Here is a 23059-nt window from a genome sequence, read left to right as displayed (position 1 = left end):
AACTGCTGTGGAAGACTGGTAACGTCAAGCAGATATCAGGTTTTCCCAATAGGAGCATCCTGCTGGGAAATGAGCTGCGCTGGTGTGATGGTGTAAAAAGCTCAGCTGCAGCAGCTCTCTGTAATTGCTATTCCCTTCTGATTCCTTTGCTGGATGTAAAAAAACTGCTTCTCACAAACAGATCTGAGAACAAAATCCTTGACTTGTTACCAATGTAATACTCTGCATGCTAAGCTGGGCTTTCTGACTAGTTTGCCTTCATTGTCTCTTGCAATCACTATTTGAAATTAAGTCTGTCATCTCCTGTTATGGTACCAAAGCCTGACACTTGAGAGCAAATGCCGCTGTTTCAATCATTGATGCTTAATTTTTCATGATGAGTGCAGTTTATTAATGCCTCCCCAGGTAGGACACTCTGCTGCTAATTGCCAAGGAAATGTTTTCTGCCTGCACAGGACACATGTGCACTCTGCATCCTGGTTCTGTCAGGCGTCTGAGCTGGGTGGGATCAGTGGTGGTGGCTGCTGGCTGCACCAACAGCCTCTTACTACCACTGCTGCTTGAAGAAAGACCTGCTCACTTTTCTTCTTGTAGCCCACCCAGCTGCCAAAGAAAGTCTGTTTTATGAGGACACTGTTGAAGGAGGTCTGTAGTCCTGCTTGCACTGGTAAGCATCACTTCCCAGAGAGGAGCGCTGTGTTTGTGTGGTGTGAACAAAGGACAGGCTGGGTTTGGTTCTTCCATATATTCTTCATTGATGAGTAGTTTAGTCTTAATTTTCAGCAATTGGCTTGTAGACCTACAGCAGAAAACATCTCACATCTTCCATAATGAGTTGTTCTAATTTTTGTGGATTTTTGGGGGCTTGTTTGTTTGTTTTTGTTTTGCTTTGGCTCTTCTTGCTATACAGTTTAAAATTGTGGCTATTTAAGATTTATTTTCTATGATGATGTTGAGTTGAAAAGGTTGGTAAGGTTTATCTTACTTTTTTGGTGAGCTTATATCAAGATAATTGAACAGCATAGCAGTTATTGTATTCCATTTAAGAGCTGTTGTATGGAGTGCTCTTGGATTTGCTTAGAAGGGGTTGTTTTGAATGTATACTTACTCCTTAGAAGGGGTTGTTTTGAATGTATACTTACTCCTTACATAATTTTCTAAGCTGTTGTTTAGCCCCACCATTCATTTTTTTGGTTATAAGTCACACAGAATTCTGCTCTTCTCTTTGATCCTGTATTGTTTGCCGGGAGGATTTTCAGTAGCAGCCTACTGTACTCAGAGTAGAGCATGTAAATGGAGGAATTAGAAATGCCTCGTCGTGGGTTTTTTGTGTCTGCTTGTGCTGAAGAGCGGTGGCTTACTTAAGGGAGATAAGACAGTAAAACCTCTCCTATGATAAAGCAAAAGAAGAAGTTGCCTGTTATGGGGACTTTACACTTTACCACCATAGAAAGAAGGGGCTGCTGCAGTGCTCAGACCTGCCCAGGCTGCTCCAGTACTTTCCTCTTAGGGAATTCCTGTTTCAGAGTGAGAGAGTCAGCAAATAGAAGCAGCACTGGCAAAAACTGGCTGAAGAGTTGGCTTTCCAGGGTGTGCAGCTGGTTGTTCCCATGTCCTTATTTCCTCAACCAGAGCAGGGCTGGGTTTTGGGTTCTGTGCCTGTGGAGACTCTTTAATGGCTGTGAGGTATGTATGGGGTGTAGGTTTGACTTTCTGGGGATACTCTTGGCAAGTCTCACCCCACAGGGAATCAAGGAGGAGCCCTGAGATCTTTGGCAGTGACTTGGATGGGATGATGAGCCCCACAGTGATGGTTTGAGAAGGGGCTGTGTGCAGGGCTTTTTTTCTCCATGTGCTTTATGGCATACTAACTGCAGAGCATATCCCATGAGAAGATCAAGGTGCACATGCCTTTCCATAGAGGGCCTAAGGTTTTTAGAGCTCCTGTAACTAAATTTAAGAGCTTAGTTTGGAAAACAGAAGGGCTTGACTCAAGGGCTGGCATAGCTCCCATAAGAAATCCATAAACCGTAGCAATTCCTAAAGCTTGCCCTGAGCATGGTTAGGATGTTAGGATCTGAACAGATATAGCAAATCAAGCCCTTAGGACTTAACTGAGGCCCAAAGGACTTAGAGAGCTGTCAGTCCTTTAGACTCAGAGCTATGTGTCCCCGCTGCAGGAGGCAGGTAGGTGCGTGGAGAGCCTCATTTCTCAGTGCTCAAGAGGAAAGATTATGAGCACTCAAGAAAATGTTTAGTAGAAGCACAAGTGTTGCAGGATGTGCTGTTGCCCACACCTGGGTTGGTCAGGACTTGTTGGATCATAACCCTCTTGAACACTGGTGTTAATTCCACTTAGACAGCACTTGGATGTCTGTACTTGCTGTTCCAGGTCATACTATGGGTTTCCAAACCAAGGCAACTGCTCTAAAACTTCTTTTTCCAAGAATTACAGAGACTTTGTTTAAGTTCTGCAATATTTCAGATTCTTTTGCCAGAGTGGAAAACTTGAAATTTTGTTCCAAATTAAAGTACAAGAATTTCATTAGAGGTAATTGGAGTGGCTCAATATATTTGACTTTCTGAAGAGTTGCTGATGAGGTATTTTAGTGTGAAGTTGGGATTTGAGACTGGGTAGTATCAAATCAAGCTGCGGTGTGTATATTTGAAAAGGATAATACAAATTCTGACTAAATGAAAACCTGGTTCTAGAGGTAGTGAGAATTTAGTATTTCCTTTCAGATTTTAGTATTGTATGAGCTAAAGAAGCAGTCTACAATTTTTTGATCTTCACAAATTTTGACCTAATCTGCTTTCTCAAAATAAATAAATGAGAAAAGGCAGCTGAAAGCTTACTTCTGGGAGTGAATGGCTATGACACTTTACCTTTTTCCACCAGGGCAGGGGTAACTCCAGTAGATCCTGCAATTTTCTGCAAGTCCTGCAGATTTGGTGTGGTCCCTCCTACAGTTACAGACACCAATGTCACAACTGTCGCTGAAGATGGGAGCCAAGTGCCTAGTGCTCATGGGGAAGAAATAAAAAATATGATTAAGAGACACCCAAAGAGGGAGTGAATCCAACCCTGACACAAAGTGTGGTATTAAAAATTTGTAAAATTTAACTTTTTAAGCTAGGCTGTGATAATCACAATTATTTTTTTAGAATGGTGATATGCTGAAACAAGAAGTCTTCTGAGCTCTTGGGAGGTTTCCTCTGTAGACATGGAGGATAGAAACTTATTCATTTAAGTGAAAGCTTTCACTCTTATTTAATCTCATGCCTCGCAGAGCAAAGTTCTGTAAGAGAAACACTGACATAACATTCAGCAATTTGTTGTTGCTGTGTGGGGATTTTTTTGCCCCCCCCAAAATTGGTCTTGGCCATCTCCTTTTTGTTCAGGGAAAATTAGTGAGCTGCGCTTACTGCAGCAATTCAGCTGAGTCCTCACCTCCTACTGCAGGTCAGCAGAGTGTCAAGTATTTATTTTGGGCTGTGGAAATAATAATGGCAACAAAAGTAGTTGGATGTCTGTGTTAGACCTCTTCTTATAAGGGTGGAAAGATTGTTTTCAAATCAGCATGTCTTGAGGTTTTTGCTGCAAATGTTCTGTTCAGAAGGTGACCAGCCTCACTGATCTGTGTGAGGCGTGCAGGACCAGCTAGAGCCAGGAACTGGAACTCTGTGGTTTAAGGAGTACCTTGTATTATTGAAATGTAGAGTGCACACCACATACTTCAGCAGAGCTGAGCAGCCTGTGTGTGTGCTAGGGGAACACTTCCAGCAATAAACCTGAGCTGAATAAATTCCTGTTTCCTGTAGCTGGGGAATATCCATGTGACACTGATGAATTCTGCCAGCTCACATGTTGGGAGTTCTATGTTTAATGTTGAAATTTAGTTTTAGGAGGGATTTACTAAATCAGTGCTGTTATGGATGGGGAAACACGTAAGTAAACAGAGATTAATTGATTCAGGAAAACTGAGCCCCTTGCTTGGAAGAAGAGTGTGTGGATGGGATCCTGTAATGGATGTCTGGGTGTCAGGGTAAAATATTGATGATTATTTCTGTGGTTCAGGTCACTAGAATGAATGACATTATATCTTACAGAGGAAAATTGATTTGCATTAATTTCTGTTTGGAATGCACAATTAATAAGAGGTATTTATCAGAAGATACAATACTGTGTCTCTTTATATTTTACTGTAATATTTTGTGTGTTCAATTTCTACAGTGTTTTGCCCGGGATCCTTTAGAAAATTACTTTCATAAATACACAAGAATGAGCAAACAATGAAAAAAAAACTTCACTCCTCATCTGATCTCATCTAGTACTTAATTTAAAGTGGCAAACCACCAGGAATTCAGAATTAGTAATACTTCACAGCTAATACTGACTTGTTAAAGATTTCTGATTTTAGAGCATCCTACTCTGTTACAGAGCCATGAACTGAAATTTCAGTGTTAGCTTGTAAGCAATCACAATTTTTCTATCTATATTTCTCTGTTTTTGAAGTAAGAAAGGCAAAAAATCAAGGATTAGGTTTATTTTATTTTAAAAGCATTTAATATTTCATGCCTCCTGCCAGGCCAGCTGGGACTCTGTAAAAGCACAAATTTTCAGGAGCTGACCAACATGTTTCTGGTATGGGGTTTTGTTTATTTTTTTCTTCTTCTTTTTTTTTTTTTATTTTTTTTTCCTCAGAAAATGCTGATGGGTCAAGCTCACAACTCTGAAGTTTGGATGAATTTTTAGTTTTATAGAACATTCAAAAATATTTTGAAACTGGACCAGGATACCCCTGGAGGTTGAAAATAAAAGAATGTAGTTTTATGATTTTGGGGAGGTTAAAAAAAGGTAATTATTATACCAAAAATACAAGTAAAAGGAAAAATCAAGCAATATTTTGGTGCTATTAAAAATATCTTTTTCTCCCAAATACTACAGTAAAATATTATTTCTTGAACATTTTAATTTCAAATTCATTTCCTTCTTAACTTGTGTGTCAAAAAAAAGGATTCCGTCCCCAGAATTAGAAATAACAAAGACTCAGTCCATTGGGACTCTGATTTTGACTTTGATTTTAATGTGGAAGACAGACTGGGATCGCTGTGAGGGGTGTTCTCATGAAGCTTGTGACAATTATAATAAGTATGAGATAATGATAGATGAATATGGAAGCATACAGATGGCAGCTGGTGGCCCCTGAAAGATGCAGGAAGCCACATCCAATTTGTTGTATTGGTTCAGACAGGTTTATTGTCCATCAGTGTACTGTGTGGAGCATATTGCTGGTGTCTGGTTGCTCTGTCTTCCTTCCCTCAATTCTGTTTGGACTTGTTCTGCTAGCAATAGCTTACCTTTAAAATATGCATCTTATTGGCTGTGTACTTTTGTTATTCAGTTTTGGGCCATGTCACATTTCCTCCACTGAACAATGAACCTTTCTGCTCAGCCTGTCTTCTCCCCTCCTTGAAATGGAACAGCCATCAGTGTTTTGAGGGGTTCAAGCCCACCTGGGTACCACATGCCCTGTTTTCCATGGGTTTGGAATGGGTTGCCATGGGAGATGCTGCCCTGGGGCCAGTGCTGAGGGTCCCAGCAGTACAGGGACAGCACAGGGTGAAAGACTTGACATGGGATCCTGTTTAGTGAAAATAATTGTGTGGATGGCATTGGAAATCAAAACCCATCCCCTTTGCCAGCTGGTTCAGGTTGATACCTGCTGTGCCAGAGCTCCTCAGTGTCACTCCTGCCAGCCTGCTGAGGGGTATTTCGGGGCCATTGGTTTTCCCTTTGTACTCTAAGTGTTTGCTGGAGAACATCAGCTCTGCTGCTGCCATTTTGCTGCCAGCAGCTCATTTCAGACACAGGATCTGGTATTGATTAGAATTGATTAACATTTCTATAGCGCTTCTTCATGTGGAGCCGAGTGCCATTGAGCCGCTTACAGCTGGTAATTTACATCCTGAAGGGTAAAAAGTCTTGTCCTGAGTGATCCAAGGGATAACAGCAGCTGCTCTGCTCATGGGCTGTGGTGGTACCTGAGGGTCCTGAAGGAGGGGCTCTGTGCAAAGCAGAGTGCAGTGTCCCCATGCTGAGGGTCTTGAAAGACCTTGCAAGGCGGAGAGGAGGAATGGAGGCATGTCTCTGCCCTTGTAACTCTGGCTCTGTATCTGATGTATCAGAGCAGCTTCTGGAAAAAAAGTGTGTGAAGAAAACAAAATGTGCATTGGACATCCGTCCTCTTCTAGCAACTTAGCTCTCGTCTGAATAATGGAAAGGTGTGAGCTCCTGGAATGAAGCATTTGTAATGAAAGTGGTAATCCAGTGATGCAGTTTGTGATCTGGTTTTGAAAAGACTGGTGACATTTGTTAGATTTCTTGCTAATTTCTTTCTTTATTTGTATTTCTGATCTCCGCAAAAAACCCAAAAAACTCTTTGAGGCAACTCAATAAGCAAATTGAAAATGTAAGGTGCATACACAGAAATCCTTCAAGCTTTACTTGTACTTACTTTTGTTTCATCAGGCATATTCAAAGTCACTTGAAAGATTTTTAGTTTTCTTATGCTCAATTTCTTTATCCAAAAAATATTGGAAATGTCTTATCATTTCTCCCCCCTTTGGAATTTCAGAGGACAGAGATGTGACCAGCTAGCATTTTCTTTCATTCATTAATTGAAAGCCTGGAAAGTTTTGATCATTAATAAGCATATCTTTTCTTCCAGCTGTTTATATGACATCCCTAAAAGACAGAGGTTAACATTGCTGAAAAACAGTTTTAACCCATTTAATCAAAATGATTTCTTTCCCTCAAGCAGAGGTCACTGTTATGGTTGCTATCATTCTCCTTGTTCCTTGCTCATCAAGAGGGTCTTTCAAATAAATACTGCAGACAAGGACTGAATTTAAAGGAAATGCAGCAGCCTGTTCTTTGAGGCACTCTATGCATTATAAAGAAGGAAAGAGTTCTAGGGCTAGCCTTAATCAAGTACTCCATGTGTCTGGGTTTACTCAGGCATATCCTCTTCTACTTTGTTGTTCAGGGCACCCTGAGAGCTCACAGGTGGTCTTACCTGGCCCCAGTTCCCAGAATGGCACTCAGGAGTAGCTGCACACATGCTTTGGGCACAGGTGCCTGTACATCCGTCCTGGATTTCTGAGTGACTGTGGGGAGCCCTTATTGTCATCCCGTGACAGTTCAGCCTCTGTATCACCATTACTGATCAAGTGCCCGTTCTCCCTGCTCCAGCTCCACTGCCTCCAGGGGCTGTGGGCCCAGGCCAGGTAGGGCATGCTTCCATCTCCAGCTGGGCTCCATCTCATCCCTTTCCAAGGCAGCTGCTCCATTTCTGAGCAGCAGTGCTCTGTGCTGCTTGTGCAGGCTCCCCAGTCAAGTCCTCCCAGCTCACCTGCCAGGGTCTGAGCTGGTAAGTATCCTACTGCTGATTGCTACTTCTGAGCCACTGCACTGTGTGCCTAAATAAGACATTTTTGAAAGTACGTTGCGCTTAAATGACTTGTCAGTTTTGCTACAGTTAGCTGGTATTATTTGTCAGACTGGGGTGAGTTCTGGCATATTGCATTTGACTCTTCTTCATATAGGGTATTGCAATACCATTAACAACATTTGCAAACACTCTGCTGTTTGGCTGGGCAGTAATGAAAGTGCTGTGATGAGTCTGAACTGGGTGGCAACGAGGGAATCAGGAAATTATGCTCACTTTAAAAGACTTGAAAATTCATCTGGGGAGCATCTTTGCAGGTGAATGTAATAGCAGTCCATTTGGTTAAATTTGCCTTGGGTTTGGGGATATGTAGAGGTCGTGGTAAGATTCAAATGCAATTACATCAGTCATTCAGAATGTAATAGTATCCAATACCACATATTCTGCTCAGTACTGCCTATGCAAGTAGATAGAGGGGAAAAAAATAGCCCAAGGGAATGCCCACATTTTCTTAGAGAATCAAACCACTCATTTTGCACAGGTGTCTGTGTTCCGTGTGTGTGCATGTGTAATCCATTTCTTGCAGAGCCAGACAGCCAGCTATTATTCTCTGGAACAGGCAGAAGCTAAAATCTGCTGTCGACTTATGCTGTGCTGGTCCTTTTTTGACTGACTGACTACTATCTAGGTGTATATATTTTACATCCCCCTTGTATTATAAATATGTCAACTATAAAGTATATAGGAGGCAGCAACCATAGATAAGATTGTAAAGTAGTTTTCATTACACAGTTTCCTGGATTTAGGTGGCCAGCATGTAGTGAAACATTTGCTTTTCTAGATGAGAAATTCCAAACATGGCCCATGTCCAAAGATGACAGCCTGATTTTAGAGGTTTTACAGATTCACTAAACAATATTTTTAAGGCAGGGAAGTGGAAAAAGAAATGTTAGCATTTAAAGGGATTTTAAAGATGCTTCCCTGGGAAGGTGGGAATCATATGAAACTTTGAACCTGATGGCCTGATCATGTTTGCACAACAGGGGGTTCAGCATGCTACAGCTTTTGGGGGAGATGATATTAATGATCATTTGAAAACCAGCTGATGTTTGTACACAGCACAAATCCTGTGAGCCCTGCTCTCAGTCTCCGTGGGAGTCAGGTATGCTTGCAAAGCCAGTCAAGTTTTATAATTAGCTGCCTGATCCAGTGCACTACTCCAAGCTGTCTCAGAAAGCTTTCCAACAATTTCAGGGGATGCAAGGTCATGGCAAGCAGACCTTTTTCTTGTAGCAGCTCGAGCCCTTGTGCTCCCTGTTGGCCGTAGGGGATGAAAGTCCTTAAAGTAAATAAACTCAGCTCCATATAGGGAGTTCAGAAGAGCCTTTGAAGATTGGTGCCCTGTCATCTCAGTGGGGATGTCAGAGCCCTGGAAACTTTTCTGTGGAAAAGTCTCCAAGAAGGCATGCTCCATCCTCCTCTCCAGGTCTGCTGACACTGCAGGTGCTTGTGCAGATCCATGTAACCCCACTGCAGGGAATCTCTATTAAAGTTGCATAGTGGAGCACTTAAAGCCAAATACAAGTCAAGAAAAAGGTTAAAGACACAGTTTTACTCCCCCATCCCCTTCCCACCCTGTATTCATTCTGTTACTTTTCAGCTGCCTCACTGCAGCACATTTTTTTTTTCCCTGGGAAAGCACAAGTAGGTTGGAGGGGAATGCCCAGGGAAAGCAGAGACACCACTTGTGCAAGTCCCTGTCCCCAGGGATTGCCCTCAGGATGCACTGGGAGTGATGCCATCACTCAGTGAGCAGCCTGGTGGGGAGCTGGGAGTTACAGGTCTGTTTTAAGGAGGAGGGAGCAGGTGGAACTGCTGCACCTCCAGAGAGAACAGGGACTCTCAGCCTGAGTGCAGAGCCTGGATGGCTGCTGCTCTTGTGGGAACAGGGGCTGAGAAGGAGGTCCCTGTGAGCAGTTGAGGGCTGGCTGGCAGTGTCAGCAGAAACAAATCTGAAAGAGGCATGCAGGGCTCAAACCTGACTGATTTCTTGATGGGAAGGCATGTCACATGCTTCTTGCTTTAGGGGGTTACTCAAAATTAATTGATATGTCTGCTGGGGTGCCCTTGCTTGTGCTGGAAGAGTTTATTCTACAGAAGTCTGAGGGCTGTGGTGTGGGGAAGGATGGCTGCTGGTGGGGATGGAGCATGGCCAGCATGTCTCCTCCTGACCAGCTGCAGCCTTGTCACCTGCGCCCTGTCCCCAGAGCTGGTGTGCATGTCATGCACCTGGGCCAAGACTTACCTGTGCAGACTAGGGAGACTGCTTTACATATGTCTCAGAAGCTGGCAGGGAGGACTCGCAGTTTGGCTCAGTGTATTAGTGACTGCTGAGAAAAGTGTCTGGCTCCTCTTTTCCTTACAGCCTTGTGAGCGGAAACTATTGGAGAGCTCATTACAGACTTTCTCCCAGCTGGCCCTGGGGGGAGATCAGGTGGTATTTGCTTCCTTCAGGAATGAGTTTTCCTGCCCCTTATTTACTGGGGCACGTTTCCTGTGAGACCTGTGAGAGGGCTGGGCTTTCCCATAGCTGCAGCTGCAGATACCCTGGATGCCCCCACCACAGCAAGGCCTGCAGGCTGGAGAGCTGCATTAACGTGCTAATAAGAAATAAGCTAATAAGTTATAGGCTAGTCAGTGTCTGAGGAGAATCCAGAAATAGCTTGTGAACTGGTAACCTGAAGATTTCTGCATGACACCCAGTGTGGCTAAAACCTGCCTTCTGCCTCTTTGGACACTTGATGTGCTGGTGCATCATCCATCTTCCTCCTGGTCATCTCTCCTTAGGCAGCAGCTTAGGCAGTGCAGGGTGCTGTGTGTGACCTGAGGACTTGCTCCAGGAGCTGCAGCTGAAGTAATGAAGAGCACATCAGCTGTGTTTCCTCTTTCACATGAAGTGCATGCTGCCTCTCTGGACCCAATGAGGGGGTTTACTTCTGAGAAGCACCTCAGCACAGGTGGCTGCTGACACTGCTGGACTCTTAAGGCAGCACCTGCTTTTTGTACTGATGTCAACAGTTGTGCTGCTAAAAATAATAGGAAGTTAAACTCTGCAGATGTGTTTTCAGAGTCTGTTTCCTATCATACAGATCACATGTCTGTATGGGATATTCAACATTGGCTCCAGCAGAACTTATCCTCTGCATCAGATAGACATTGAGCATCCTTTAGGAAGCCTAAGCTAGAGGAAGAGGAATTGCTTATGTTTAATGCAGCCACTTAGCCTGAAGCAATCCACCTGGCTACAGAAACAAGTTCTATTGGATGCTACTTTTGCTCTCTTCAAATATTTGGGGGAAAGCTGAAGCATTCCAGTGAGGTTATAGCCAAATGCTTATTTTAGTCACTGGGTGTAAAATCTACAGGGAAGAAAAAAATAGATGTTTTTTGTCTTTCTTTGAAGATTTTATATCCTTGTTTTAAAAAGAACATCAAAACTGAAGGTGCAAAAAGGAGCCATTGAAATAAGAAAACACAGTTACAGGCACTGAATGTTTCAAAGAAAGCCTGAGAGGTGACTTGATGTCATATATAAACTCAGCCATAAAGGGATAGCAACAGTAAAAGAGTGGTGAAGAAAGGACTGTCAAGGACTAATAGTTGAAAGCTGATACCACTGAAATTCCAACTGGAAGTAAGTCACTACTTCTGTGGCTCAATTAGGGAGCTAATGAATGAAATTTAATAACTCCTCATATACAGAGGTCAGACCAGATAATTGGTTCATTCCTCTGGGCTTAAGTTCCTCTGGGTTGATGTACCTTCCATGGTTTCACCAAGGAAAAAATATGTAGTAACTAGCAAATGTGTTTCCTCAACTCTGAACCAATTAGAAAACATTTTCTGTAGTCTAAATGGGGTTTCAGAGTGTCAGAATTTTAGAGGCATTTTTGCTTCAATTTTTGGTAAAGTTATTCTGAGACCAATTATCTCTGAATTATTACTGTGTGCAATTTGGCAAGCATGCATTGATTTTAAATAGATTTAAGAAAATCTTTGGAAAATAAGATGAATTAACAATCTTTTAAAAAGCTAACATTTCTGAACTGAGCACTAGTTTTATCCTTTGGGAAGTTAAACAAATTAGTTTGCTTTCAGACTGGTAGAAATCAGGAGTAATTAAACTAAAGTCAGCAGAGTGGACTTTTGTCAAATTGGATGTAAGCTAGTTTGTGTTGCAGGCCACCAACAAGGGTTAATATTAATGTTGTTAACCCAACCAAAGGGTTAATGTTAAGGGTTAATGTAAAATGTTCTCCTTGTGGGTTTTCTGCTTTCAGCTGTTTATTAAGACTGCTTAAATTATTCATGATGTATAGCGTATAATTTATCTGATAAATTTGAGTTCTTTTTCTATCAGTGAAAATTTGCAGCCTACCTCCAGATGCTGGAAAGGAAGGATTTTCAGCCCCTGAGTGTTTGTGGAGTTCACTTTGAATATCTGCATTTTGCAGCCTGTGGGCTGGTGGCCAGTGGGTCCTGTTCATCACGTGTCGCTGCCCCAGCTGGGCTTAGGCATAGCTGTATTTCCAGCAGGATGAATAGGCACACCCAGGGAATGAAAGTCCCTTCAGAGAGGGGCAGGGACTTTCTTCTTGTTGGGGTATGCAAGATGTGCAGACCCAGCTGGGCAGTTCTTGGGTTGCACCAGGGTCTCCTGCCTGTCTTCTGGCCCCTCCATCCCCAGCTTTTCCCCTCTGGGGCTCTCACCCTGCAGTGTCCAACATGTGGAGTCGTGGTCACACTGGAGCCCTGCTGCCTTTCCCTGAGCTCCAGCGTGGGGCTTCCTGCTGTGGGAAAGCAAAATGCCACAGTCTGCTCATGAATGATCTTTTTCTTGTGTGCATACATTCACGTGCATGTGTCCATATGCACGTGTGTCTCCACAGTTACGTATTCATAAGGAGCAATTGGTAACCAAAGTCTGGGGAGTGCAGGAAAAGCCTCTGCTGCCTGGCTCTCCTCCTCATAAATCTTCCTCCTGTGTGAGGGAGGGGAAAAAAGTGTGGGATGAGCATGCATGCACTCATTGTTTTGTACAGGGGGAATTTGCATTGCCTGGTGTGTTTGAATTAGTACATTGATAAAAATGTGGTTTTGACTGTTGGGAATGGTTACACTGAAGCACTGCGCTTTGTGTTTCTCTTGCCTTAGCCTCTGTGAAGCAATTCTCAGAATAGCCTCAGACTTGGAATGTCTGAATTTAATTACTGTTAACACTCAAGATATTTAGTCCCATTTGGGGGAGGAAAAAACCACAAATTTTCAGGAGCGGAGGTAGCTTGTAAGGATAGCAGCATTGAGAAGTTTGTTAGCTGGTCTGTAGTAATTAAGCTTATTTCCATAGCAACATTATCAGTTTAGCTTCAGAATTTTAAGATTTTTGTGTGCCTGGTAATTAGAACTAATATCCTAATTTTAGCAGAGATATTACGTTTTTGTTTGGCAAGAGCCTTGTAACTAGGCAAACTGATTGAAGAGTGAAATAATGTTCTATTTTTCTTGATTTCTCTTTCTTGGATCGCTTCAGACTGCTTAACCAGCTAAAAGCAGATCACTGCACTCTTCTTTCTCAGTACATGAGACTGAATTTACCATTGAGGAGAAATGTATATATGTCTATATCTATGTAAAATGTGGTTACAATTATAAAAGCTTGCCTGTCTGTGCAGTCCATAGCAAAACACAAAGGCAGAGCCGAAGTACAGCAGTTAAGGATTCCCATACAGTTCTGGTCTAAATTGCTCCAATATAACATGTCAGTGACCTCTTTCTCTGATGAGGGATTTGAATGAGTTGCTGCTGAGCCCAGGAAGGGAGAGTATCCTGCCTGCTCACGAGCAAGCCATGGTGCTGTGCTGCTGGGATCTGTGGGGAAAGGAGGCCCCCATCCCATCTTGGTCTCACTTCTCACCAGTGTTCCTTGGTTTCCATGAGGTCTGTGATCCTTTCCAGGGCAGAGTGCCATTTTTCCACTGAATTTGGTGGAATGACTCCAGTTTATACTATTTGGCCCCATGTGACCAGACTCTGCCCATTTCATATAACCAGCCTGGCAGAATACACTATTTCATAATTATATACATGTTTGCCTTACAAATTAAAACATAAGTGTTCTACTCACCGATGTTGTCCATGAAAAGAGTTATGAAAAACCAAGGAGCCTCAGTGTGAGAACTTGGGTTTGTGTTCTCCATCCTCTAATCCCTCTCAGCTCCCGCAGCATGCCGTGTTTGCTCTATTTTCCCAGCCTGGTGGGTAAGCATCACCTCAGGCTGTGGCTGATGTGAGTTAGGTGTGTGGGGACAGACAATGGACTGTTGTCTCCCAGGGTGGGCAAAATACTCCTCTCTGTCTTCTGTACCTACCCAGCCTCTAATTTTCACATGATCTGTCAGGACTTCTGCCTCTGAGATCTCTTTCTTCCCTGAATCCAGCTGTCAAAGTTGCTTAAAACTGCCCAAGAGGTTCAAGGGTGGCTAAGGAAGGAAGGATTGACAAATGCCATACAGTGTGATTTTGTAATTCTCCATTTCCTTAGAAGCAAGGCTAAAAAAGTCTGCAGTGTTTGGACAATAAATCCCTGCATCTAGGCAGAGTTCGCAAAGACCAATTGGTGGGTATCTACCTACTGGCTCAACATGCTTTGTGGGTATTTTTAAAGATTTTTTTTTCCCTATCGTCAATTTGTTTTTTAAATTCACTGTTTAAAATAAGGCTAATATCGGAAACACACTACTTTTGAGTGGCACAGCAGGTTCAGCATATGCAGGGGTACATAGTGTAAAAAATAGCATTAGAAGACTTGCTCCTGTTGTTAATGAGTTCTGAAGGTAAGAAAACAGTTAATGTATTCATAACAGACTTAAACTCAAAGAATTGTAAATAATGTATGACTTTCTGTGACTGGGAAGCCAACTACCATAAACCTTGGACCCAAGTAGAAAATAATTTTGTAGCAGCAAAGGACTTTGGATTTTGCAGATGCAGCAATTCAGCTATAATCCCCCTGACAGGGGAAAAAAAATTATTTAGTCAACTTACCATGGAATATCTGTGGACTTATAATTCCGTTTTTATGACCTCCTGGCATTCTATCACAATTTGGCATCTATTTTCCCCTAAGGAAAATGAAACTCCTTGCAGTATTACCAGTATTTTGCCAACTTGTATTTATCTGTGAAAAAAATACTATTATAAATCTAAATTAAAGACGGGAGAGAAATAGGCTGTTGGCATATGACCTCCCCACTGGTGATGGATTTGTGTGTAAATTGGCAGATAGTAACTATTCTTAGAAATACTAGTGAAATAGACATACTTTGCATGTGAATCATGGTGGTCTTTGGGAGTCTGGAGTACTGATTTCTTTTACCATGGATTCAAATGACTGAACTACTGTTAAAAGTATGAAAAAATCCATGCAAATGCTTTTTTGTAAGATTGCAATAAAAATCAGAATGGGTGCTCAACAAAATGCAATGGCAGAGGAGACAGCTTATGGACTGGATTCAAGGGAATTGCCTTTGTTCCCAGTTGAGCTGTTTATATAAAGGTAAAATGAAGGTGTGAGCAATGTATTGCCGTTGTAACCAAGACATGTTCCAAAGTGTGAGCATTGATGGCAACCTTTCCACATACAGTGAAATAGCATTGCTTATGCTCCATAAGAACAAAATGATTGGAGCATCTCCAGAGAAGGGCAATGGAGCTGGGGAAGGTTCTGGAGCTCAAGTCTGAGGAGCAGCTGAGGGAGTCGGGGGTGTTTAGCCTGGAGAAAAGGAGGCTGAGGATGGGATCTTATCACTCTACAAGAGAGGAGCGTGTAGCTAGATGGGGGTCGGTCTCTTCTCCCAGGTAACAAGTGACAGAACAAGATGAAATGGCCTCAAGTTGCTTCCCATAAAAGATGGTCAAGCATTGGAACAGTCAACCTTGGGAAGTGGTGGAGTCACCATCCTTGGAGGTATTTAAAAGATGTGTAGAGTGGTATTTGGTGACATGGCTTAGTGATGGATTTGGCAAAACTGGGTTTATTGTAGGTCTTGATGATATTAAAGGTCTTTTCCAGCCCAAACAATCCTTTTATCCTTTTGATTGGCTCAAATAAGGCAATTTTGGCTCTAGGAGGAGAAGTGGAGAGATGAAGGTCATGGTGATGAGAGACAAGAAGTGCTGGTTGCCTGTTCTGTTGTTAGTAAGTTTGTGTGAGGACATAGCGGCTCTCTGGTGAATTCAGCCAAGCTGTCTTCACTTGGGAAAGTTTTCCTCCTTGCTAGGAGCCACACTCTTGAAGAAGATGGAGGGTTTGAAGCCTCTTGCTATCAGACAAACTATGATCTTCCTTTAAAATTTACTTTGGGGTTTTGGACCTATGTTACTGCATTGATCTGCAGCTCCTGTGAGACTGTATAATGTTATTCAAAGTTCCTAATTATTCTCAATTTGTTTAGTTGGTAGGGAGGCCTTTTAATATATTTTTTTTTATTCCTTTGCAGTTTTTATTAACATACTTTGGGTTTTAAAGATAATGGTTGAGTTAATAGTTGGAGATATATTTTCTTGAGGTGTATTTCCATGTGTCTTGGCTCCAGGAAGGGGGTCAGTACAGAGAACAAAGAGATTTCTTCCCACTGACCTCAAAATTTTGGTAAGGTAATAACCAGACAATTATTTATGAGGATGTGGCAAAATAAATTAGTTTTATGACTTAGTTTGGCCCTTTGTTCAGTGAAAATTTGAACTCTAGAAGTTGTGTCTAACAGTGCTCATAAGCATAATTTGCAACCGTTTCAAAAAGATTTTATGAACCATCTATGGACATTTCCTGATTGACAGCAAACAAGAAATTGCACTTCTAAAAATTCTGCTTTCCTAGGAGATTGTATCCAAAAAACCTTTTTTTCAAGTGCTGGTGCCCTTAGCAGCAACACATAGCTTGCTGAAATGAAAGAATAGCTGAAAAATTATATATGTTTATAGTTTCATCTATTTCAAAAGAAGTGAGTCAAAATGTGCCTTTTTGCTCATGAAACAGTAATATTTTGCCTTCATGATTAAGATAAATCACCTTGGCTTTCTGTGATAACTACATATTAGGAGTGACATTTAGGTACAAACTGGTGGGAATCTGGTCTGCTGCATACAAATGAGGAGGCCCCTACGCAGAAGCATGTCTTTGGCCTCTCTCTGTGTGATTCTTACACCTCATGCATGAAAAACAGAATTGTGAAAGGGTTTTTAAGGCTGCAGTACGTTGTGGGATTTATTGTGAGAATTGGAAAGCCAAAGTGGCCTATCATATTTTGTCTGATAAAGGGATTTGTATGGCCTGCTGCAAAAGGTAAGTGGAGCAGTTTTTCTGCCTTAATGGATAGTGCATAGCAGTAAATATGAAAGAAAAAAAAGAGTTGGCAGTGTTTCTTTGCTTTAGACTTTATAGGTAGGACATCATAATCTACAATGCAAAATCAAACAAGGTCTTTCCTCAGGAAAGATTCCTATTAACTGGTGCAAAATACGGGGATTACTTTTGCTAAATATGTTTGGGAGACATTTTTTCTATTCTCTCTGCACTGTGATTGAGTGGACGGAGGAGTTAAGTTCTGTTGAATGGGAAAGGTGAAAAGTAAAGGATAGTAAGCGTTTCTGGCCTGAAACGGATGAATTGTGGGGAACCATGAAGAGAATTTCTTTGAAGATTTAATGGAATATTATTGACTGGCATTTCCTTATGGTGCCAGAAACAGGATGGTGAGCCCCTGGATCAGAGTTAAAATCAAATAGGAGGCTGTCAGCTAGGAAGAAAAGCTACCCAGGAGGCCCCAAACTTGGGAGCACTTGGACTCACACCCATGGATGCACACGAAAGCTTTACTTTTGTTCTTTTCCCCCCACATTCTTGCATAAATCCTTTCATTTTGCAAGGCTGTCCCACATTGTTGCAAGGGAACATACCGCTGGATGCACCCAAGTCTGCTCACAGGTAGCCACACAGAAGGCAGAAAGGTTTGCAAATGTCAGCTTCTGTCTCAGAAGAGATTGGAAGCATTAACACTGTGTGTTGGTCGCATGACTGGAAGAAAGGGAAACTCGTTGGGATCTGCTTAAATAGTGATAGCAGGAAACCTGCTAAAGTTAGGGTACCTGCTAAAGATAGGGATGTGGCCTGATAACATTTAAACTTCATAGCACATGAGAGCTGTGTTATGACTTAAACACCATCCTTCTGGTCGCCCAAATTAAGTACCTGAATTGAGTGTGTTGTTGCATATGGTTGCTGAGAATGTACCTGATTCCCCTTCTATTTATTTTAGTTTTAAATATCTCATATATGAGACTATTTGGCAGCTCTTTCTTTGCAATTCATTGCTGTATTGTTGACTCATTGTCCATGATAAAGTGAAAGGGAGATGAACTGCAACTGGCTCTGTGCTTTTCACCTTACATGATCTCTGAATGCTTGACATGACCGTGACCCGCTTCAGACACCACTGCAATGTGTACACTGAGTAATTGTGCAATGATTGGCTGGGTTGAGACGACAAGTGAAAAACAATGAGTTTGCAATTCCAGCAAGCCTTTAGTGAAGCAGTACATTGGTAATTCTGTTAGTATTTGTTTGTGGAAGGAGAGCTTCTCACAACAGGTTTGAAAAGCTAAGGAAAGCATTTTCAGACCACAGTAGTACTCAGTTATGGTAATTTAAATGACCACAAAAGATGAGTTGTCAGGTAGCAACTTCGCTGGTTTAGTTTTAGATGTATTATTCAAGAAAATGGTTGGACTAACCTGGAAAGGATGGACTAGAGAACAAGGAGGTTTGTCTTCAGCTAACTACGAAGTTATGTGTTTAACACTGGGAAGAAATGTAACAGGTAAAACTCTGGTCATTGGTTATTGCTTCAGAGCAATTACATTGATGTTAATAAAATCAGTGATGGAGATGGAAAGGGACATCTACTGCCCTGGCTTACTGCCCTAAGATCTACATTGCTGCAGAACAGCTTTGTTATACTGTCTAATAAAAAGCAGCAGTGCTTAGTTTTATCAGTTAAACACTTAAAGGAACTAGAATACTGATAAGTTAATACTGATCCTTCTAATTGTTGAATAAATTAGCATAAAGGAAATAAACTATGCAATCCTGGACTTAAAAGAAGGTAATTTTATTAGAAGGATAATTTCTTCAATTGTTTCTTTTCTTAGTATTCAGGTGTGATTTTCTTTTTACACCTGACAATAAAAAAGATATATGGAAATCAAACCAATTATTAAAGAAAGTATAGTATGAGAAGTAGTTGCTTGCTCTTTGATTCAATAGATATATTTACTTTCAAATAATTTATGAAGACAAGTGCATTCAGAGAAGTTCTAAAAACTTTGTCTTTTTTGATTCACATTACAATAGTGCTTCCATTAGTAGTGTACCCGCATTCCAGAATTCACATATTTTCCAGTAAAATTACATGAAATCATGTTAGCAATGAGTTAGCAATCAGCTGGCAAGAATTTTGTGAAACTATTTCACAGAAGAAATCGTAGAGGTGATAATTTAAATTTTTTCCTGTTTTGTTATTTTGGCTACTGCCTTTTTCTCTGCTTTCTTAGGTGGGTTTTGTAGTGGCTGATGCCAGTATGAGAAAGGATGTGTGTAGGGAGCCAGAGCAAGATGCTGTCTTTGGTAGTCTGACCATGAGTCACAGAATATGTCAAGTTTGAAGGGACCCTCAAGGATCATCGAGTCCAGCTCCTGGCCCTGCACAGCACCATCCCCAAGAGCCACACCATGGACCTGGGAGAGCTGTCCAAGCACTTCTTGAGCTCTGTCAGGCTGGTGCTGTGACTGTTTCCCTGGGGAGCCTGTGCTGGTGCCCAACCACCCTCTGGGTGAAGAACCTATTTCTAATATCCAACCTAAACCTCCCTGACACAACTTCAGGCCATTCCCTCTGGTCCTGTCACTGGCACCACAGAGCAGAGATCAGTGCCTGCTCCCCTTTCTCCCTCCATGAGGAAGCTGCTGACTGCAATGAGGTCTCCCCTCAGTCTCCTCTGCTCCAGGCTGAACAGACCAAGTGACCTCAGCAGCTCCTCATGCGGTTTCCCCTCCAGACCCTCCACCATCTTCACTGTCTTCCTTTGGGCGTTCTCTAATGACTCAATCTCTTTCTAAAATCTCATAAGTTTCAGATGTCTTCGGACTTCAGCAATGTGCTGAAAGAGGGAGGGAAAATAAAAATAGATGAATGCTATCAGACTTGCCATTGCATTCAGAGGACTCTTATTGAATTAATTTGAAGTCTGTGCATTGATCAGTCCTTAGTTTGGATGACTGGCACTGTGTTGTAAATAGTGGTGAAAACTGCTGAGGATGTTACCTAACCTTTCCTTGTAATGGCAGCATCAATCACTCCGTGATTAACATGCTCACAGGCACTTTTTTCATCTTTTGCTGTAGCATTTCTTTCAGTAAAAAACTGGATTAACAGCTGAGTGCTGAAGGAAGAGTCTTTTCTGAAAGAGACTCTATGAAAGTCCACGGAAAAACATAATTTGTCATGTGTCACCTGAAATAATGAAGCACAGAGAGATACCCTCCTCATCTCTCAGAATCAATAGTTTTTAAAATATAAATGGAAATATATAACTGACAATGAGGATTGTTTTTCCATTGAATACCTGTAACCAAATTATATAGTAACTTTGATTTATAAATGCCTTTTTTTTTTTCCTAGATGGGGAGAGATCAGTCTAATCACATTTTCACAGCCAGAATCTCATTCTTCTGGGATATCAATCAAATATGTGCCTCCTCTCACCCCTGTCTTGAGCATGAATATTTATTTAGCAAGATTCAGGAAAAGTATGTAGTAAAGAAATCTAACGACAAATAGTAAGATAAAGCAAAGAGAGAAAATATCTAATTGCATACTAAAATATAACTTTTCATTTGTTAAGTTTTCAGAATGCTCTTTTGAAGAAATAGTAAATTTTCATCACTACTTGTGCTCTAAACAAATGAGTAAAGAAAAGTATACCAAATAGATAGCAGTGTAAGAGGTTACTTTATTTATTATGCTCTTAGAGTATTTTATGAGTATTTAATCTAATATTGCTTTTTCTCTATACTGTCCTAAGAGAGGTTATACAAAGATTTTCATGGCCACGAGAATTTCTAAAGCATGTGTAATTGCCCATCAAAACAATTCTGAGAAATTATAAAGTGTTACTTACCTATGCCCTCTATGGCACACAGCACTTAAGCTGTCAAGAGGTCACTATCTTAAAGATTGCATCCTGTAGTGTTTTGGAGTCACTCATCCTCTGAGCTGAAAATTTCATTTTCTCTGACTTTTAAAGCCCAGAACTTCATGCTGCCCCAGAAGCACTGCATCCATGTCTGAAAACTGCTCGCAGAGTGTTCAGTTCTACCAGCACTGCATTGGCCCAAAGCTTGTGCTGAAGTGCAAGCTGCAACTCAGGCAATGATATAAATAGAAAATCTATGCTAGAAAATAGAAATTAGTAGAAAATGTAGTTCAAACATAATTGAGAGTGGTCCTTGTGTGAAAAAAAAACATACTGACATTTTAGTAGTAATTCTATAATTCAAAGAACTTTCCTATTGACCTAGAGTGATTTTTTCCCCATTTTGATATCTTTTGAAGGCTTCTGATGATCAGAGCAAGAGTCTTCCCCAGGGAGCATCTTCAGCAGAAACCAAATAGTAAGTAATGCAGGAGGTGTGCAAGGTGCACCTTGCAGACAGCAACTCGATTCCATGTGGTCTAATGGGTACCTCCAGAAATTACTCTGCCTTATAACTGTAAAGGAGCATATGATACCCAGTTTATGTGCAGCCCATGCTTTGTTTTTGGACTTGCACTGGTAGGGCAGTAATCCATATTTTTCAACAAGCTGTCTGTGTCTTCTGCTCTTTGTCAGATGTACACACTAAAGAAAAGACTGTAAAATAAAGTTTTTTTAAACATTTAAGTGTTCTTACCCCACTTCAGCCAACTGGCTTTAGGTGACTAATATTAGTAATTTCACAAGAAACAAATGGTTGTATTGAAATTGAAACTAGGGCTCTGTTGTAAACCAACTTCTGATCCCTCACCTAACTTCCCATGAGGGAAAGCTCATCTTTCTGGAAGTTTGTGTGCTGTATCTCAGCAGTGAATATGGGATTTCTGGGAATGTAAGGGAAACAGGCTTGGGTAAAATTGTAAAATCTCACTTATTTCATAGCCAGAAAAACTCAGTCTGGGGTGTTTGTTCTAATTCTGAAAGAGCTGGACTAGACATCCCATGTGTGCTTTGTCTTTGGGGACTTCCTTTGGGCTGTGATTATTTTGTGGGAAATAATAGGTCACCTGCAGATATGTGCAGTAGACTCATCACTTAAAATGCAGAGGGGAGACAATTAATTAGATTTGTTTTAAACTTGGCTGGAAAGGTTTGTCCTACTTTGTGACTGAGACTTTAGGCAAATGATTTAGAACCCTTGTGTATTAATTAGAAGTTGTAGATGCGATCATGTTTCTTATCTTTTTGATAACAGATGTTATGAGCAATGCAGAAAGGATGGTAAGTTGTGTACTAAAAGTCAGTAAAGTTAGTGAGGAAATTCAGAGTGATTGGTAGGTGTCAGAAATGTTCAGGTTTTTGGGGCAATGGAATGTCCTCGTGTATAAAATATGCCAAAACTCCTGGTATGTGTGAGAAGGACGTAGGAGGCAGAAAGCCTTTACGCCTGCCATCCTTTTTTCTCTTTTGAAGTTCAAATTTCAGATGAGGTTTTGCACATCTAGGAGATAATTGCTTTCCAGTTTTGATAATCACTTTATATACCGATTCTTCCAGTCATTAGACACAAATTGCAGTACTTTGCAAACAGAAGATCTGATTTATTGTCTGACCTGACTAGTAATGAGGCATTTGACTGTAGCCGGCCTAATTCTCTGCTGTGTAAGCATATGTAGCAACTTAGAAGTGAATGGCAATACATGAGATTGTACTAGTGATAAGTTTGGCCCATTATTAATAAAATACAGCAAATAAATAGGTTTTGTGCTCATAAATTATTTGAATATTCAGACCAGGACCTGCTGGTAAGCAATTATAAGGAAATCTTTCCTCTGACACAAAGAAATGTCAGATTTTTCTGAGAAAACCAAATGATTCTTATCTTCAGAACAAAAATATGTTGGGTTAGAGGGCCTTCTGTTAAATAGGTACAACACTCAAAATTATGCATGATCTTTATCAACTCCAGTGCTGTTAAAACACAAAAGTTACACATCCCCTCCGAGTGTAGACTTTGGGATAGGTGAAGAAATGTGTGATTCATTGTCCTGCCTTAGGCTGAATCCTCTGTGGAGATGGCTCCGGCTCTCTATTCACTACATGCAGAAAGCTAAAATGATTATCTTGGACTAGACAGCTAAGTTTTGGATTGCTAATATCAACTAAGTTGTATCCACAGCCGCTATCTTTATCTTCAGTGTATCTTTTTCTATTTTGTTTTTAATTTCATGTCTCTC

At 41.2% G+C, this 23059-nt stretch overlaps 1 protein-coding gene across 6 annotated transcripts in view; it reads left to right on the top strand.

Annotated features, from left to right (window-relative positions):
- Positions 1–23059, top strand: part of MTUS2 (microtubule associated scaffold protein 2) — a 261088-nt gene that overhangs the window by 39245 nt on the left and 198784 nt on the right. For 3 of the 6 annotated variants that reach the window (XM_058045827.1, XM_058045829.1, XM_058045828.1), the window contains one exon: positions 21182–21240. The exons of the other annotated variants lie outside the window; for them this stretch is intronic. The gene's annotated coding sequence lies outside the window, so the exon portion shown is untranslated. The remainder of the gene's footprint in view (positions 1–21181; positions 21241–23059) is intronic. 6 annotated transcript variants of the gene reach the window in all.

The sequence above is a fragment of the Melospiza georgiana genome, chromosome 2 (assembly GCF_028018845.1).
Source record: "Melospiza georgiana isolate bMelGeo1 chromosome 2, bMelGeo1.pri, whole genome shotgun sequence".
In the NCBI taxonomy this organism is placed as follows: Eukaryota; Metazoa; Chordata; class Aves; order Passeriformes; family Passerellidae; genus Melospiza; species Melospiza georgiana.
This window is presented reverse-complemented; position numbering and strand designations above follow the sequence as displayed.